The sequence below is a fragment of the Acomys russatus genome, chromosome 4 (genome assembly GCF_903995435.1).
Source record: "Acomys russatus chromosome 4, mAcoRus1.1, whole genome shotgun sequence".
Lineage (NCBI taxonomy): Eukaryota > Metazoa > Chordata > Mammalia > Rodentia > Muridae > Acomys > Acomys russatus.
In genome coordinates this window covers 6,758,840-6,774,507 of record NC_067140.1, presented here as the reverse complement: position 1 = coordinate 6,774,507, position 15,668 = coordinate 6,758,840, and the positions used below count along the sequence as shown (strand labels likewise).

The following is a 15,668-nucleotide window of genomic DNA, read 5'->3' as shown; positions in this document are numbered from 1 at the left end:
TCATGGGTCTCTCCTGCAGCCCGGCCAATTTTAAAGCCACTAGAAGGAAGGGTCAGGTTGGGAGGGAAGAGTCATAGTGACAGATGATTTTGCCCACTTTGGGAAATTCTGGTTAAAGGATTACTTAGATTGTTAATAACGGACTCAACACTGAAGTTTTATCCAGTTTTCAAACCTGTGAGCTATACAGTAAGAATTGCATACACTGTATTTTGATCCTATTCATTCCCTTCGCCCAACTCCCTACTCACTCGACTTCGTGTTCTATTTCTCTCTTTCCCTTTCTAAAAATAAGAATTAAAAGCAAACTAAGCAAGGAGACCTGCCCCTGAGAATGGTTGATAGACCCAGTCACTCCACTGAAGGAAAGGGCTTTCCTTCTCCCAGCAGGTGTCAGTTATGAATAGCTTCCAGCTGGGGGAGGGGGTGTGGCTTGTGCCCACTAAGCCTTCTCTGTGCTGGGGTTTTGTATGGCTTGTGCTTGTGCAGGTCTTGTGACAAGGAGACTCAACATGGAAGCCAGAACCGACGTGTAGCTCCGGTTACTGACCATTCACAGAGAAGCTGGAAGCAGCACTAGCATTCCACACACAGTTTCATTTACTCTTCATCACTATCCTGTGAAGTGTGTGCAGCCTCAGTATTCGCACTTTAAAAGGAAGGATATATTTCAGCCCAGGCATTCTGACTACAGCCTGCTTTCATTTTTTATTTCATTGTTGTTGGTTTTTATTTTTTTTTCCTGAATCCAGTGCCTTTATTTTTATTTGATGACGACCAGGATTAACACACCTGGCAGCTCTAGTGACCTTTGCTCACACCACTGAGAAGCAGTGAGCTTAGCAGGGTCTCTCCGTGGCAAGGCATCTGGACAGTAGCTCTGTTCTTTAGAAGAGTGACCAGGCATCAACACCTGTGCAGCTACCAGACCAAGCTGAACCGTCAAGGAGGGCTTAGCTGAGGTGGGAGCCGTGGGTTGTCTCCTAAACACATCTCAAAAGATGCCACTGCCTAGTTCTGGACCGAGTGTCCTTGTTAATCCACCTACAGACCCTCTTCCTGTGGACCTGGTCTTGGCAGAATGTCATCTTTTTCCGAGTTGCTGTTCTTAAATCAACACTTTGACTCCATCAGAATACCAAGCTCCCGCATAGAGGGAGCCTGACCAAACACAGATGGGATGTGATTGTCTAGAATCTAAGGATGGGCAGCGGGAAAACTCACCCTAAAACACCTGTCTTCCCGTGGCTCAGGACTCCCTGCGAGGGGTGGGAAAGAAGGGGAGAAATGGCATGCTTCGCAGGACTCCACATTACTGCGGGTGGGTGGGTGGGCCCCCAGGATGCCTGGCCTCTGCAGCGCCCCTACTTCCCAGACAGCTGCTCCTGTACAGCTTGAGCACATAGTCATCCCACTCTGCCTCGTAGCACATGCCAGGCCACTGGGGCTCCCAGGTGATACTTCTTGCGTAAGGCCACACCTCAAATTTGTGGTGGTCTCCAGACCTCTTGCTGGGGATTTGCTTGGCACAGTTCAGTGGCTTGTCCTGTACACCAGCCAGATGTAATGGTGGAGGCCCGTGCCACGGGGAGGCCCAGAGCCCATCTCATCTGAGAGGACCATGCCACTGCTGATGTCACTGCCCCTTTCATGTTGACCACCAGAACATGGTACCTTTCCCTGATTTTGGGGTCCTCCTGCTAGGAGCATCAGGGTCTGTGAGTACCAGGGTGTAGAGTTTTCTTGGATTAAGACCATACAATGAAAGGCGCTAGGCCTATTTGTAACCTGGGTGGGCGTCAGCACTTTGCTGGGCTTGTCTACCTCTACATGCTGCATGTGGCCGCCACCTCCAGCAGGCTCAGCGGCCCCATCCACTGGCTGATATTGGCCAGCATGGTGATGGCAGGGTGGAGGGCACACACGCTGAGTCCTGAGTGCTGCAAACCAAAGATGCTTCTACAGCCTGCTTTTTAGCTATTGTGAGCATATAGTTTCACAATACGGTAATGCTTTTTTCATATTGCCCAATTTTGTTTTGTTTTTGAGACAGGGTTTCCTCTCTGTAGACCAGGCTGTCCTCAAACGCAGATATACACCTGCCTTTGCCTCCAGACTGTGGGAATTAAAGGCGTGGGCCACCACCACAGAGCATCCCAAATATTATTCAAGTACGCAGGGGAGAGTCAGTTCTGTGTCTAGTAGGTACCAGTCTTCCATATAGCAGTCATCAGCCCTATGCAGTTATTTCACTTTGAACTTAGTTAAACTAAGTAAAATGTCAGCATGCGCTCCCCCGCCGCACCAGCTGTGCTTCAAATGCTCCCTTGCTCAGTCAGGGTAGCTGCTGGATGTTGTATCAGGTGATTTGAAATTAAAGGGTAGATATTTTCATTATCCCAGAAAATGATATTGGGTAGTGCTGAACTAGCATACACTTGAAAGGACTCTACCAATTCAGTAATAAGACAAGCCAGTGGAGTGCTAGAGACAGAACCAGCTGTTAAGTTTTTTGGAATTTTTGCAAATTGGCTAAATATAGCTATTTAAGACATTAAATTGCTGGGCGTGTTGACACATACCTTTAATCCCAGCACTCAGGAGGCAGAGACAGGCCGACTTTGAGTTCTGAGTTCAAGGCTAGCCTGGTCTATAGAGAAAGTTCTACGGTAGCTAAGGCTATACAGAGGAAGCATGTCTCAATAAGCAAAATAAAATTTGAACATAATTTATACTATATATACTTTATGGGTTATTAAATATATTTTTATTCTTATAATTTGTATATTTATAAATTGTTAAATTTATTATACCAAGCAAAATAAATGTTAGAGCCATAATACAAGTTACTGGCCAATCTCTAACTTAACTTTCTTCACATAACCACGATTAGCATTTTCTATCCCCACAAATGACTATAATTACAGGGAAAACAGTTGTGCATGTTCTAGGTGAGTAGCTGTAGATCTGTGTGGGGTCCCACTGTTGAGGTGACCCTGTCACACAACCTGTGAGAGTGTAAGAAAACTTACCATGGCCTGAGGGGAGGAAAGGCTCCTCTGAGGAAGTTACCTTTGAGCTCAGACCTGAGGGGTACAAGGAGAAAGAGGAAGTTGCAATGGCGGGAGTGGAATACTACAAAAGTAGTCAAAAGGGACCCGGCGTGCTGGAGGGACTCAAGCTTCTCATGCTGAAGTCGTGCTGATACAGGGGGCAGTGATGCAAGAGAAGGGAAAGACATAGGCTCGGGCCGACGGGGCTGCACCTTGACAACAGGCTCCCCTACGCAGTCCTGGAGCTAGCTGTTCCCCTACGCAGTCCTGGCTGTTCTGGAGCTAGCTGTTCCCCTACGGAGTCCTGGCTGTCCTGGAGCTAGCTGTTCCCCTACGCAGTCCTGGCTGTCCTGGAGCTAGCTGTTCCCCTGTGCAGTCCTGGCTGTCCTGGAGCTAGCTGTTCCCCTGTGCAGTCCTGGCTGTCCTGGAGCTAGCTGTTCCCCTCTGCAGTCCTGGCTGTCCTGGAGCTAGCTGTTCCCCTCTGCAGTCCTGGCTGTCCTGGAGCTATTTGTGTAGACCAGGAGGGTCTTGAACTCAGACATCTGTCTGCTTCTGCCTCTTAACAATTATTATCTTTAGCTTAAAAATAAATATAAACTCCCAGCACTTGGGGAGGCAGAGGCAGGAGTATCACTGAGTTTTAGGCCAGCCCGGTCTACAGAGTAAGGCCAAGACAGGCAAGGCTACACAGAGAACCCTGTCTTCAGAAACTAAAACCCGAAAACTAAAAACACAAACAAAACAACAAAAAACAAAACCAAAAACAAAACCTTAAACAAGTAGAGTATAAGAAAGCAACTGGCAGTGACTGGAGAGATGGCTCAGTGGTTAGGGCACTTGCCACTCTTGCACAGCACTCAGGTTCAGTTCTCAGCACCTGAATGGCATTTCCTAACTGCCCAAAACTCCAATCCTAGATCTGACATCGTCTTCTGACCCCTGAGGGCAGCTGGCACACACATGCTGCACATACATACATACACACATACATACATACATACTTACATACATACATACATACATCCAGGCAAAACACTCATACACATAACTAATCACAAAACTAAAAGAGAAAACAATGCCCTAATTTGTTTAACAACACCTCATCATTAGCCATATAGATCCTTTCTGGGTTTTCTTTTTTCTTTTAGTTCATGGATGAATATTCTTAGATGTGGGTTTCTGTATACTCCATTAATAATTCTTAGATATGTGTAACTTGTGTATGCATAGAATGACACATGTTCATGTGTGTGTCATGTTCATATGTGTATGCATGCAGGTGGAGGCCAGAGGTAGACACTGAGGTTTTTTTTAAGTTTTTGTTTGTTTGTTTATTTGTTTCAAGACAGGGTTCTCTGTGTAACCCTGGCTGTCCTGGACTCCCTTTGTAGACCAGGCTGGCCTCAAATTCACAGAGATCCGCCAGCCTCTGCCTCCCAAGTGCTGGGATTAGAGGCGTGTACTACCACGCCTGGCTTTCCACCCTATTTTTGAGGCAGGATCTCCAAGTGAACCTGGAGCTCACTGATTCACTAGACTGGCTGGCTCGGCCAGGAACCTGCCTGTCTGCTGTGCTAGCTTTTACATGGCTGCTGGGGATCTGAGCGTAGGCCCTCATGCTTGCAGAGCATCTGAGCCTCTTTTCCACTTCTGTGGTAAAACACCATGCCCAAGGCAACTTATAAAGAAAGCATTGAACTGGGCTTACAGTGTCAGAGGGGTAGAGTCCATCAGCTGAGCGAGCGAGCAACGTCTTGGTGGAGGAATGGCTGAGAGCTCACAGCTCAGTCTGAAAGCAGAAGGCAGAGCTGGCACTGAGAATGGTGTGGGCTCCTGACACCTCAGAGCCCGCCTCTGGTGACACACCTCCTCCAACTGCCACACTTCCTGATGCTTTCCACAGTTCCAACAACTGAGGCCCTGTGAACCTATGAGCATATGAACCTCTGGGGGCCATGTTCATTCAAGACACACACACAGTAAGCACTTTCCCAACAGTCAAATGGAAGCGTCATTTTTAAGCTTTTAATAGATTCTGCTAAATTGTCTACCCAGTGTATAAAGCAGTGCTTCTCAACCTGTAGGGCTCGGCCCACCTGGGAGACACATATCAGATATTTGCATTACAATTCATAATAGTAGCAAAATTACAGTTATGAAGTAGCAATGAAAATGTATGGTTGGGGTCACCACAGCATGAGGAACTATTAAAGGGTTGCAGCATTAGGAAGGTTGATAGAAGGTCTATTTGTGTGGTCACGGATGAGAGGTAGATGCCAGCTATCCAAAATCAGTATACTTTTTTTTTTTTTTTTTTTTTTTTTTTGGTTTTTCAAGACAGGGTTTCTCTGCGTAGCCTTGGCCATCCTGGACTCACTTTGTAGACCAGGCTGGCCTCGAACTCACAGCGATCCGCCTGCCTCTGCCTCCCGAGTGCTGGGATTAAAGGCGTGCGCCATCACGCCCGGCTGGTTTTTCTTTTAATGTTTACCAGCCAAACTGACAATAAAATGTATTCACTTGTCTAACATGTGTGTGTGTGTGTGTGTGTGAGTGTGTAGCAGGGGCTGTTGGCTGTGTGTGTTTGTGTTGCAGGCAATGCATGTTCAGTGTGTGTGTCGCGGGGGAAGCATGTTGAGTGTGTGTGTGTGTGTGCGTGTGTGTGCGTGTGTGGCAGAGGATGCATGATGTGTGTGTGTGTGTGTGTGTATCAGGGGAAGCATGTTGAGTGTGTGTGTGTGTGTGTGTGTGTAACAGAGGATGCATGATGTGTGTGTGTGTGTGTGTGTAGCAGAGGATGCATGATGTGTGTGTGTGTGTGTGTGTGTGTATCAGGGGAAGCATGTTGAGTGTGTGTGTGTGTGTGTGTGTGTGTGTGTATGTAGCAGAGGATGCATGATGTGTGTGTGTGTGTGTGTGTGTGTGTATCAGGGGAAGCATGTTGAGTATGTGTGTGTGTGTGTGTGTGTGTGTGTGTGTGTGTAGCAGAGGATGCATGATTGTGTGTGTGTGTGTGTGTGTGTGTGTGTATCAGGGGAAGCATGTTGAGTGCACATGCATGTAGAGGCCAGAGCTTGTCCCTCAGGGTGGTCCACCGGGTTTGAGATGGGGTCTCTCGCTGAGACAGAGGCTTTTTGAGTCCGCTAGTCTCGCTGACCACACCCACTGAGCTGTTTAAGTGGGTGCTGGAGAACTCAGGTCCTTGCATGGCAAACACTTTACTTTCTCTCTTACCCTGTATCTTAATGTCTCCTGTCCTAATGTGGAGTAGTTTGCTTGGCCTAGAGGTTCATGAGAGGCGTTTACTACAGCAACTTCTTGCTGTTAATATTCCCAGCAGTTTTGCCTTCTTTGGGGCTTTTACATCTTATTTAGCCAGTCAGCAAGGAGTGAATGTACACCTGCGATTTATAAGTCCCAGTGGCAGGCACACAAATAAGATGGTGAGATTGAAAGTGCTCACTGATCAACAAACTACATCTATAAAACCGAATGTTAAGTGCTACTTGCCGGTAAAAGGAAAGTGGTTGATAGCCGGGGCAGCACAGCTCCATCTCAGTGGCGATATCACCAGTGAAAGAAGCCAATCACGGGGACTGTATGAGTCATGTTTTCAGTAATAGAACACATTAAAAAGACAGAACTGGTGGCTGGAGAAGTGGCTCAGTGGGTAAGAGCACTGACGGCTCTTCCAGAGGTCCTGAGTTCAATTCCCAGCAACCACATGGTGGCTCACAGCGATCTATAATGTGACCTGATGCCCTCTTCTGCAGATGAAGCACTCATATACAATAAATACATAAACAAATCTTTAAAAAGATTTTTTTAAAAGGAAGAAAGATCAGAAGCGCAGCGATGGCAGACAGACAAGTGGTTCCTGTTGGAGAGAGTGGGAAAGGGCGCAGCTACAGAGGTATGACAGCAGGAGGGACGTTTCAGAGGTGACGGAGCTGCTCTGTCCCCTGATTATGGTGGTGCCAACTTGTATGTGCATGTCTTAGACTTCATGGAACTAACTCGTCAAGAAGCCCATTTTGTTACATGATGCTTTAAAAAGTTCTACAATCACCTTGTTCCTGATGACTGATCAGCAGTAAGCTTTCTTCGTGGGTTAAATAGTGTTCTTGGTCTATAAAATTTTACTAAATTATATGTTTTTACATATAATGCTAACTTAACAACAGCAAAACACCAGAAGTCAGCCTCTTGGTCTTCATTTTGTGTTTAGTATCACAGGCTTTATAAATTTTTCTTTGTTTAATAAAGACTTTAGATTATGGCAGTGAATTAAAACAAAAGAAAGCCCATTGTTTTATTAAATGGAGGACTAAATGAAGAAGAAAGTAATTACATGAAGTCACCTCAGATGCTGCAGTAGCTATGGGAAGGAACTGTAACTCAGCTCCAAGACAAAATGTATGCTCCAAGCACTAAAATACATGCTGTTCTAGAAAAAAATGTAGAGAAGACAGGAGGTATGAAGCAAGAAAGGGCATCATGGAAGTTCATTGACTAGACCCTGACTGCCAGGGGCAAAGCAAGACACAACCTGAAGAGGGCGCCTATGCTGCGTCAGGAAGGGTCTGGACCTCCTTGGGTGCTGTTGAACTACTGTAGATAAGGAGTTCCCTGATCAAATTTAAATCTATGAAAAGTGCACCCAGCCCTCCCCCCAAAAAAAAGAAAGAAAAGAAAAAAGGAAAAAGAATAGAAAAACAAACAAAACAACAAAAAGCAAAACAAAACCCAGAGAGCAGGAAATCAATGCACCATTCCTGTAGCTCCAGTGCTGGGAGCAGATGGAGGCCACAAACTTCTTACACTCTAGGGAACTGCACTAGTTTATGCCATCTGCAACTGGGGCAAAGACTGGAAGAAGGTTTTTTTTAAGTTTCATTTATTTATTATTTTGTATACAGTGCTCTGCCTGCAATGCAGTACACCTGCAGGCCAGAAAAGGGCAAAATAAGGTCACATTACAGATGGTTGTGAGCCACCATGTGGTTGCTGGGAATTGAACTCAGGACCTCTGGAAGGGTGGTCAGTGCTCTTAACCTCTGAGCCGTCTCTCCAGCCCCCTAGTTCTCTACTAAGCTGGTATCTCCAGGGTCACGGCTGCGCTGGTTGGTTTTACCTTCCAACTTGACATAGCTTAGAATCATCTGAGAAAGGAGTCTCAACCATGCCAGGCTAGGAATACTGGCTTTTATCTAACTGATCGAACACCTCCTGTAGTCCAGTTTGAGTTCACTTATGGATACTTGGGCAGCCTGAGACATAATAATTCAATTGTTGACTCAACAACAAATATTTGCAATGTCCTGTCCAGCAATATGAAATTACATTAAAACATGGGTAACAAGTCGGACATGGTGGCACACAACTTTAATCCCAGCACTGAGGAGGCAGAGGAAGTGGATCCCTGTAACTTTGAGGCCATCCTGGTCTACAATAGTAAGTTCCAGGATAGCCAGGACTGTGTAGAGAGATCCTGTCTCAAAAGAACAAAACATAGGCAACAGGGCATCATGAAGAGAGTAGGCAACTCAACAGCCAGCACATTTTGGTGTGCAGGAAGGTCTGTGATCAGCAAGTGTTTGGCAGTATTTCAACCTCACAGGAATCCCACAAAACAACTCTCCAGTGAGGTAGTACTGTAGCCTTCCAATTTGAACTGAGCAAATCACTCCAAATCTTTGCTCTTACAAAAACCCTTTTCATTTCCCTTTGACTGTTTGTATAAACCCTTTACAGGGACAAGGGCAGGACCTGCCTGCAGATTTAATTCATTCAAGCGAAGAACAGGGATTGTCTGCACACTGGAGATCAGAAAGATTTACAAAGCGAGTAAGAAAGAAATGAAGCAGCGCGTAACCATGCTCCGTTCTCGTCCTAGACACCATACAGGACAGAAGCAGTGGCAGGGCCTTGAGAGATGCTCTGAGAAGATGCAGGGAGCTGTTGGAGCACTACAGCGTCAAATGCTTCTACTGCTGTCCCTTCAAAATCATCCAGGTAACTAGAGAGGTTAGACACACCCAAACAGACAGCTCGAAGTGCTGGCAGGATGGGAATAAGCCGCAAGTCTTGTTTGTTCATGGAACTGTGAGATGGTAAAAGTCACATTGGAAACTTCTTTTTGGTTCTTATAAAACCAACGACAGAGATTGCTCAGGGAATGTGCTCTGTAAATGCTTTGTGTGCAAGTAACACACCATGTGCATGACTTTACGCACCAGGTTTCTTTCTTCTCTCTCTCCCCCGCCCCTCTCGTGTGTGTGTGTGTGTGTGTGTGTGTGTGTGTGTGTGTGTGTGTGTGTGTGCGCGCGCCTTTTTGAGATAGGGTCTCACCATGTATCCCTGGCTAACCTGGAGCTCAGTGTCATCCATGCTGTCTTAGAACTCACAGCAATCGAGTGATCGGCCTGTGTCTGCCTCTGACATGCTGAGATGAAAGGCTTCCCATGTTTTCATAGTTTAGTGGTTTGCGTCATCTTCCCGAGGAGGCCAGTGACTTCACCTGGCTCTGGTGAACTCTCACTGAACACCAACCAGCTGCTTGCTCATATGAACCTTCCACATAGAGAAGCTTCAAGAGAGAATGGTTGAGCCAATGAGCAATGTGCTCTTAACTGTAGCTGTTCATTACTCAACAAAGCCTTGTGCATTTGCTAGATTGCTTAGGGATGAGGGTGAACAAAGGAAACCTGTAAGGCTGGGGGATGGCTCAGTACAGGGCCTGCAGTGCCAGAATGAAGACATGAGTTCCACCCCCAGTGACCACATTTAAAAGCAAAACAAAACAAAACAAAAGCTGGGCACAGCTGTGTGCTGCTGTAATTCCAGCTCTGAGGAGACAGGCACAGGAGGGTCCCTAGGGTTTGTTGGCCAGCTAGTCTAGGAGAATCAGAGAACTCCAGCTTTAGTAAGGGACCCTGCCTCAAAAAAATAAGATGGAGGGACTGGAGACATGGCTCAGCAACTAAGAGCACTGGCTGTTCTTCCAGAGAACTTGGGTTCAATTCCCTGCAACCACATGGCAGCTCACAACAGTCTGTAGCTCTAGTTCTAGGGAACCTGACACCCTCACACAGACATACATGCAGGGAAAACACCAGTACATATACAATAAAATATATATAAATTACTAAAAATTATAAGATGGACTGTAATGGGGGTTGGCGTTGTGATAGGCCTCTGGGCTACACATGTGCACGCCCTGATGCATTCATACCTGCACATACATGTGTGCATATATACATGAACACAAACACACAGTGTAGGACACGTATAAATCTTACTCACGTACGGTCTACAGTACCAGATGATTCAGTCTAGGTATCAGTTTCTCCATCTATCTAGGGAATCTACATGCTGGATAACTCCCTTGTCGTAAGGGATAAGTGAATGATGGTGGACAATGGCTGGGTTACTACTGCCTGTCACGTTGAGGACTCCATACACTGCCCAGTGCAGCAAGAGGCAGGGCGACACATCATGTTAGTGTGCTGTCTCCCTACAAAGCATTTTAGTCATATGAAGGTAGCTCTCAGCTCTCCGTGACTGGATTTTCCTTCAGTGCACCTATAGAGTGTGACTTCTCAGGGTTTCAGAACAAGGCTTCTCTCTAGGAGTCAGAGCGGTAAAAGGTGTGCGTAGTCTTTCGCTGTGGCTTTGGATGCTTCCACTTTTCATTTTGGTAAATGTATTAGTCAGGGGGTCCCTCGAGGGACAGAACTTAGAGAATGAGTCTATGTGAGTGACTTACTAGAGTGGCTTACAGGCTGTGGTCCAGCTGGTCCAGCAATGGCTGTCTACCAACAGAAAGTCCAGGAATCAGTAGCTGTTCAGTGATGAGAGGCTGGATGTCTCAGCTGGTCTTCAGAGTGCGCTAGAATTCTGAAGAAGTGGGCTCTGGTGCCAGGGAAGGAATGGACTTGCTAGTGAGAGTGAGAGCAAGCAGGCACACAGAGAGCTTCCTCCTTCATGTCCTCATATAGGCTGCCAGCAGAGGGCGTGGATCTTCCCACTTCAGAAGATCCAGATTAAGAGTGGGTCAGGCTGGGCACTGGTGGTGCATGCTTTTAATCCCAGCACTAGGGAGGCAGAGACAGGGGGATCACGCTAAGTTTGAGGCCAGGCTGGTCTACAAAGTTAGTCCAGGACAGCCAAAGCTACATAGAGAAACCCTGTCTCGGAAAAACAAAGAAACAAACAAACAAAAAAGTGGGTCTTCCTGCTTCAAATGATTTAATTAAGAAAAAAAATACTTGGCCTTCAAGAAAGCCCAGGCTGATCACCTCAGCTGCCATCCAGGTCCACATCCGGTGCTTTGAGTTGGGGCACCCCAACATCTACTGCATCTACACAAGCTACTGGAGCACGTGGACAGGCCAGTCCTGTAGCACTGGCTTTGTTACTGGGCAGGGCCAGTCCTATTCCTGCCAGCGGGCCTCCCCTGGCTGCAGCCCACGTTGCTTGCCCTGCTGGGAGAGGGACACTGAAGGGCAGCGGTGCTGCCTGCAGACTACAAGCATAAAGGTCAAGTCCAGTGGAGCCTCAGGGTGACTAACATTGGGGGTTGGGAGGTGGGCAGCAGCCTGAAGCCTTACCATAAGATCACCCTGGCTCCTGGCATCAGCAGGATATCCAGGACTAGACTTGGTGATGGTCCAGGATTAATGGTGTATCGGAAACCAGAAACCAGACCAACAACTTGAATGAATGAATATTTGTTGCAATGAATATTTGTATATATAACTGTTTGGGCAAAAAACCATACACTGTGTGATACACTGCAGCTTCTAGTAGCAGCACATGAATGAATGTGAACAGATATGAGATAGAGAGGTGGGAAAGATGGAGGAAAGGAGTGGTAGGTTTGACATGGCTGTAGTGGCAGGTGTGAGAGAAGGCCGTGGTCATGGGGAACATGTTGCCCAGTAGGGTCAGCAGGGTGCTGTGCCACAGCCTGGAGCTTTTAAAGACTCTGTCACCTGAACTCGATGCCCAGCCAATCGTCCTGGCTCTGAGCAACAACAGGATGTCCAAGATGAAGAAGGGTTTATTTACTGGATTGGACCTCTTTAAAAGACCTTGATGGCCCATGGTGCAACCGGAGGCCATATTAGTATCTGTGCCCCATGTTGCTGCTCCCTCTCCCTCCCCCTCGCTATGTCCCTCTCCCTGCTCCTCCCCAACTCCCTCTCCCTCTCCCTCCCCTTCCCTGTCTCCCTCTCTCAATGCTGGAATGCTGGACCTCACACATCCTAGGCAAACACTGTGTGATATTCCCAGCCCATAACACAGATCTCGAAAGTTCAGTGTTCCTAAATTGTTGCAGGTCTTTGAAGTTTTCCTTGATTCTCAAGAGCTCAGCCAGTTCATAATGACTATTTTGGACAGCCTGAGAAGCCTGCCACATCCCTGTATCCAGCAGACAGCAGGAGAGTTGCTGATAACTTTGGTGAAAAGTGCAGAGGCCCGATTTGAGAAGGTAAAAGCACAGGGCCATTTTCTGGCTTTGAAACAGCAGCAAGCCCTGTCCTGTCCTGCAGCCAGGGAGGTCCAGCTGCCATTTGTACTCAGCTGAGAACAGGCACTAGCAGGGATAGGACCAAAGCTGCCTTCTGCTGCCCACAAACATTCCTGCATTCAGTAAGCCTGTACTCACCAGCCCCTAGACCAAACAAAGGGCTGGGGAAGGAGCTCAGTGGTAGAGTTTTTGCTTTTCAAGCATGAGCATCTGTAACTCTAGCGCAGGGAGGCAGAGCTAGGCAAATCCAGCATGGCAAGCTCAAACAGTGAAGTCCAGGTTGATTGGAGAGATTGTGTCTGAAAAAAATAAAGTGAGAAGTGATCAAGAAAGACATCTTTACGCTAGAGACACGGCTCAGCCATTAAAGGCTTGGTTCACATCCAAAAATCTTAAGAAAGAAATCTTTGACATCGATGTCTGGCCTCCACAAGTTCACACATGGTTACGTGTTCACGCAGATATATACACACACCTAAACACACACCCCCTCTCTGTGCCTCCCTGCCTCTCTCTCTGAGGCGGGTTCACCAAAGAACAGGATTTCTCTGGGGAGATGTGACTGATGAGTATAAGGGTGGAGTTCCAGAACCCTTCTGTTCTGCACTTTTCCTCCCTGGGACAATGTATCTGGTCATCAGTAAGCACAGTGGACTGAGCAAGCTTGTAGACTCTATGTGTCTGTCTGTCTGTCTGTCTGTCTGTCTGTCTCCCTGTCTCCGTGTGTGTTTTCAGGAATCAGTTCCTCTCTTTCCACCTGTGGGCTCTAGGAATCAAACTCCACATGTCAGGCCTGGCAGCAAGAACCTTTACCTACTGAGTCGTCTTGCCAGACTTACTTGTGGATTTGGAAACAAGGTCTTAATAAATTGCCCTCACTGGCCTTGAGCCTCCCACGCAGCTGAGACCACAGCTACAGCGCTATGCGCAGCCTAAACAGACCAGTTAGTATTCAGTGGCTTAAGTGAAAGCCACACTTCTCACAGCAAAGCCCTTGGAAAGCTGAGGAGAGATAAAGGCTCCAGATGGTCCACAGAGATTACTCTCTCTCCCTTCACTCCAGCACGTTACATGCCTCAAGGACATGGGGAGTCCTTGAAAGACAGGAACATGTTTGTCACTAACATGGAGTTGTTGAAAATACACAGTTCTTCCCCACAAAGGCCATATTTTGCTACAGAGCAATTGAGAGTTTGATTTCCCACAATTTACTCAGGGAGATAATGAAATGCAGTTCTGTGCCAGAGGATGTAGGGAACAAGAATGTGACCGCAAAGTCTGTGTCCTCAGGGTTATAAATTCTTCTTTGTAGGGCTGGATCTAAACTGAGTTATTCACGGCTGAAAAGAAACTGACTTTACCTCAACAATGTCACTGTCCTCATCCTGAGAGAAGAGAAGCAGGGGAACCAGGCTTTCCAGGACTTGGGTTTCCACACTCTTCTTTTCCGTGCTCTTCACAGACTTGATGGAGGCTCCAAAAAGAGTCACGGAGTTATGGTGAATATCCCGTCTCACCTGAGATGGAGTGGTCATACGGAAACAGCTCACTGAACATGCTGTGGAGTCCCTTGGCTGACACATTCTAGGCACCTGGGCTGTGGAGTCCCTCAGCTGATATGTCCTGAGGACCTGGCCTGTGGAGTCCTCGGCTGATATGTTCCAGGGACCTGGGCTGTGGAGTCCCTCGGCTGACATGTTCTAGGGACCTGGGCTGTGGGGTCCCTCGGCTGACATGTCTTGAGGACCTGGGCTGTGGAGTCCCTCGGCTGACACGTCCTGAGGACATGGGCTCTGGAGTCCCTTGGCTGACACAGTCCTAGGGAACTGGGCTGTGGAGTCCCTCGGCTGACACGTTCTGAGGACATGGGCTATGGTGTCCCTCGGCTGACACGTCCTGAGGACATGGGCTGTGGAGTCTCTCAGCTGACACGTCCTGGGGACCTGGGCTGTGGAGTCTGCAGGCCGACATCTTCATCCTGAGAGAAGAGAAGCAGGGGACCCAGCTTCCCAGGACTTGGGTTTCCACACTCTTCCTCTCCGCGGCCTTCACACATCTTACATATGTACGCTCCAAGAGTCAGAAGCCGAGGCAGAGACCAGCAAGCACCGCTGCTGACTACCTTGACCCTGCTCACAGTCGGCTACCTTTCTCATCTACTCAACAATGGCACCGTTAGAGGGCACTGTGCCCTCCTAAGGCCTCCTAGGCAGGCCAATCATTGGAGGCTTCCTCAATCCAGGTGCCTTCCTCCCAGGTGTGTCAAGTTGACAACCAGACTAGTCATCACATGATACTAAAGTGCCCACAAAAGAACGAGGAGTTGGCCTTTCCCCATATAAATAGGTTTCAAAAGTTAATACATAGGGGCATTTTAAAAATTGCATTTGTTGTGGCGCACGCCTTTAATCCCAGCACTCGGGAGGCAGAGGCAGGCGAATCGCTGTGAGTTCAAGGCCAGCCTGGTCTACAAAGTGAGTCCAGGATGGCCAAGGCTACACAGAGAAACCCTGTCTCAAAAAAAAAAAAAAAAAAAATTGCATTTGTTGCTGGGCATGGTGGTGCACGCCTGTAATCCCAGCACTCTGGGAGGCAGATCTCTGTGTAAGTTCTATTGTGTATGAGTGCTTTATCTGCAGAAAAGGGCATCAGATCACATTATAGATGACTGTTAGCCACCTGGGAATTGAACTCAGGACCTCTGGAAGAGCCGTCAGTGCTCTTACCCACTGAGCCACCTCTCCAGCCACCAGTTCTGTCTTTTTAATGTGTTCTATTACTGAAAACATGACTCATACAGTCCCCGTGATTGGCTTCTTTCACTGGTGATATCGCCACTGAGATGGAGCTGTGCTGCCCCGGCTATCAACCACTTTCCTTTTACCGGCAAGTAGTACTTAACATTCGGTTTTATAGATGTAGTTTGTTGATCAGTGAGCACTTTCAATCTCACCATCTTATTTGTGTGCCTGCCACTGGGACTTATAAATAGCAGGTGTACATTCACTCCTTGCTGACTGGCTAAATAAGATGTAAAAGCCCCAAAGAAGGCAAAACTGCTGGGAATATTAACAGCAAGA

At 47.4% G+C, this 15,668-nt stretch overlaps 1 protein-coding gene, 1 long non-coding RNA gene and 1 pseudogene across 4 annotated transcripts in view; 1 reads left to right on the top strand and 2 right to left on the bottom strand.

Annotated features, from left to right (window-relative positions):
- Window positions 1–15,668, bottom strand: part of Rpn2 (ribophorin II) — a 108,765-nt gene that overhangs the window by 50,237 nt on the left and 42,860 nt on the right. The gene's annotated exons all lie outside the window — the stretch shown is intronic.
- On the bottom strand, window positions 1,365–1,898 carry LOC127187609 (phosphatidylethanolamine-binding protein 1-like; annotated as a pseudogene).
- Window positions 8,917–14,141, top strand: LOC127187610 (uncharacterized). The gene is made up of 3 exons (XR_007830496.1): window positions 8,917–9,068; window positions 12,397–12,549; window positions 13,901–14,141. It is a non-coding gene; the product is annotated as an uncharacterized LOC127187610 (long non-coding RNA).